Source organism: Ambystoma mexicanum, chromosome 8, assembly GCF_040938575.1.
Source record: "Ambystoma mexicanum isolate Mex_15411 chromosome 8, UKY_AmexF1_1, whole genome shotgun sequence".
Classification (NCBI taxonomy): domain Eukaryota; kingdom Metazoa; phylum Chordata; class Amphibia; order Caudata; family Ambystomatidae; genus Ambystoma; species Ambystoma mexicanum.
In genome coordinates this window covers 483,701,447-483,705,665 of record NC_090929.1, presented here as the reverse complement: position 1 = coordinate 483,705,665, position 4,219 = coordinate 483,701,447, and positions in this window count along the sequence as shown.

The window sequence follows — 4,219 nt, the reverse complement described above, 5'->3', positions numbered from 1 at the left end:
GACCTGTCTGCGCGTCCTCCAGGGTATTTTTCGCCGCCGGCTGCCCGGCCCGGGCTCCGGGGCGAAACCACCGCACCTCCCCGGGCCCGGCCGGCCGGGGGGGCCGTGCCCCGCGCAGCGCCCCAGCAGAGACTGGCCTGCTGGGGGCGCTCTTTCCACGAGCACTCCACGCGATCGATTTGGCGCACTTGGTCCGTCTAGGGTTGGACTGCTTGGCCAGCCTCGGCTGTTGTTTCAAGCAATCAGCTTCCACCCGCCTCGGGACCGTGTCGAGGGTATGCCCCCGTCTTCGGGGAGGGCCCCCGCCCCCGGGTGGGCGGCTCTCCCCTCCGAGCAGAGCGAAGGCCGATCAGCCCGGCAGCTTCCCCCCAGTGGTCCGATCAGAGCGGACGGGGTCGGGTGGCGCAAGGCTAGCCCCAGCGCGGGTGTGCCTACCGCAAGCCACGACGCGGCCCCTGCTCCGCCGAGCACGTTTCTCCAGCAGCTCGGAACGCACGTTCCGCGGGGTGCCGACCCCCTGCGTCGCCGCTCCGGTGGCGGCGCTGCGGGCGAACCCCCTACCGCTCCAAGTTGTGCCTGGGCCCGGCCTCTCCCTCCCACCCACCCCGCGTGGCGTGGCGGAGCGGGCCGGGCCGCCGGCGCCCGCGTGACCGACCGGTCCGCCCCAGGGCCCTACGCTCGGGTCCTCCGCCCACCCCCCAGCAGGGCGCGAAGGTCGGCTCCGAGGCGGGCGCGCGGCTCCCCCGTTGCCACCCTCCAGCAGGTGCGGCTACCTGGTTGATCCTGCCAGTAGCATATGCTTGTCTCAAAGATTAAGCCATGCACGTGTAAGTACACACGGCCGGTACAGTGAAACTGCGAATGGCTCATTAAATCAGTTATGGTTCCTTTGATCGCTCCATCTGTTACTTGGATAACTGTGGTAATTCTAGAGCTAATACATGCCGACGAGCGCTGACCTCCCGGGATGCGTGCATTTATCAGACCAAGACCAATCCGGGCTCGCCCGGCCGCTTTGGTGACTCTAGATAACCTCGGGCCGATCGCACGTCCCCGTGACGGCGACGATGCATTCGGATGTCTGCCCTATCAACTTTCGATGGTACTTTCTGTGCCTACCATGGTGACCATGGGTAACGGGGAATCAGGGTTCGATTCCGGAGAGGGAGCCTGAGAAACGGCTACCACATCCAAGGAAGGCAGCAGGCGCGCAAATTACCCACTCCCGACTCGGGGAGGTAGTGACGAAAAATAACAATACAGGACTCTTTCGAGGCCCTGTAATTGGAATGAGTACACTTTAAATCCTTTAACAAAGCCAAAAGAATAGACATATAAACATGAACTGAACAGACACCATGCAAGAAAAGAAAGACTAAATAAAAGTCTGATAAAGGAATGGTGAAACCTACATAAACAGAGACTTACCTGAAGATCTTCCTTATACCAAGATCAGTCATCAAAAGACAAGACGTATCCTTTTTCTGAAAGAAAACAAAGAAGGAACAGAAAATAAACTGTTAATAAAAGTTGTTTCAGAAACACGTTAACATACTTTCAAGCTCAGTGAGTTTAATTACAGTTCCTATAGAGCATAAAGTTCACAATTTTGGTGTCAGAAGTGGGATAATTGTCGAACACCATGGAAGAACTCATTAAAAACACTAAGTGAAGGGCAACAACTGCTACAACAGGCGTTACAGAACCAGCAAGCTGAAGCTGATAGGCAAGCTTTTCAGCAGGCTATACAACTTCAACAAGCACAGTTAATAGAGGCAACCAACGTGCGTAGACACTCTCAAGTTCCAGCGTCAGTTCTTCAAAAATACTCAGTAGGAGAAGACCCAGCTCATTTCTTTGTGAACTTTGAAAGAGTAGCGAGGAATGCTCAATGGCCAAATGAAAGCTGGTGTCATTACATAGCGCCCCTCATGACTGGCAAAATGCAGAGCGCATACCAGGCAGCAAACCCAACTGGGGAAACACCTTACATAGATATGAAACTAGTAATTCTGGAACGCTTGGGACATGACGAAGAAGCCTAATAGATAAAGTTTTGTGAGATCAATTTACAGGCAGAATAAACACCCCGACAACTATTCTATCGGGTCAAAGAACTAGGAGATAAATGGCTACAGACTAGTTCCAGCACCGCTCATGAGATCTCAGAAAAAATTGTCATGGAACAATTTGTTGAAGCCCTGCCCTTACAAATGCAACGTTGGGTCCGTCAACATCACCGACCCAGCCTTGTCGAAGTTGTTAACATTGCGTCAGCCTATCAAAAGGCTGGACAGGGCAGGGCCATGCCATCGTGGGAAGTACCAAACCGACTACAAGTACAAGTTTGAATAATCCCTCTCTTAGACCAATCAGTACTACAAGATGGCCTAACTCAATGTTACTGAAATCGGAGTGGGAGACATCTGGAGTGAGGCCAATGAGTGAGAGTCCTGCAGGCATTAGAACCTCTAATGTACTTCCCAAAGGAATACAATGCTTTGACTGTGGGGAATGGGGACACTTAGCAAGAATGTGTCCCAAAAGAGTTAAAGCAGAACCCATGGATGTGGGAAACCTAGAGGTCCCTAAGGAAGAAGAGTATCTAGATTCAACGACAGTTCCGAAATCATCATATTCATATATCGGCAAGGCTGAAGTTGATGGGAAACCTACAAAGCCATGATCGATACTGGCAGTTTACAGACAGTAGTAAGTACAAAACTCGTGGGGAATACCGGAAACTCAAATGATCTAATACCTATTTGTTGTGTACATGGTGATGTAAAGCCTTACCCTACCAAAGAGATTAGTTTAAAAGTGGCCGTGGAACAAATGGAGGTAAGGGTGGCCCTCATGCCTGTTTTGCCAGAGCCTCTGTTGATTGGTTCCGATGTACCTAATTTTTCACGAATCATAAAGAAAATAGAAGAAAGTTGGTTGAGAAATGCCGCTTTTTCCCATGAAGCGATTCCAGTACCGTCAACCAAAGAGAAGAAGGGGAAATCTGAGTTAAGAATGTTAAAGAAAGTCTGGGCAGAGAAAAATGTTTGTCCCGTTGCAGTTGACTGGAAAATTGATGAAGGGGGCAATAGCTTCCGAATGTCCCAGCAAGTGGATCCACTATTAGCAAATGCTAGGGCGGCTGTTCAGTCGGGAGTAACCGGGAATAATCCCGGCTTTATTCAAGAAAAGGGATTATACTATCGGATCAGTAAGGATGCCACTGGAGCTACCGTAAAGCAGTTGTTGGTTCCCAAGAAATATTATCAAACCGTATTGGAAGTAGCACACTTGCAGATTGGCGAAGGTCATTTGGGAACCGAGAAGACCATGCAGAAGATTCTGGCCAGATTTTATTGGCCAGGTCTCTATGCTGAAGTAGCTTGTTTCTGCCAAGCCTGTCCAGAGTGCCAGAAGAAAAACAAAGCAAATGTGAAGAAGGCCCCTCTACAACCAACGCCAGTGGTATTGGCACCTTTTAATCGAATCGGGTTAGATATTGTTGGCCCCTTGGAGCCCTCCTCCAGAGAGCATAAATACATATTGGTGATGGTCGACTATGCCACAAGGTACCCAGAAGCGTTTCCTCTTAGATCGACTAGTGCCCAAAGTATATGTGATGCTCTGATACCCTTTATCAGCCGAGTGGGAATTCAGAAGGAGATTGTTACTGATCGAGGTTCCAATTTTATGTCAACTGTTATGGAACAAGTTTGCAGGATTCTACAAGTGCAGCATTTAAAAAACGCTGTTTACCACCCTCAAACCGATGGCCTTGTAGAGAGGTACAATCAAACGATAAAACAAATGTTCCGCAAAACAGAAAACCCGGGAGGAAAGAATTGGGACAGGTTGTTACCCAGCATTCTTCTCACGCTACGGAATACTCCACAATCCTCGACAGGGTTTTCACCCTTTGAACTTCTGTTCGGGAGGTCAGTGAGGACGCTACTCGACGTTTTGAGGGAACATTGGGAAGAGGAACCAAGTCAAGAGATTTCCCTAACTGAATATGCCTGTCAACTGAGGGAAAGGGTAGAAAAGTTACAGAACATTGCCAAAGAAAACCTGTTACAAGCACAAACAAAACAGGAACACTATTATAATCGAAATTCCCAATTGAGAACCTTCAAAAAGGGAGATAAAGTGTTAGTGTTACTGCCGACGTCTGAAAATAAAATGCTGGCAGCTTGGAGAGGTCCATATGAGATTGAAG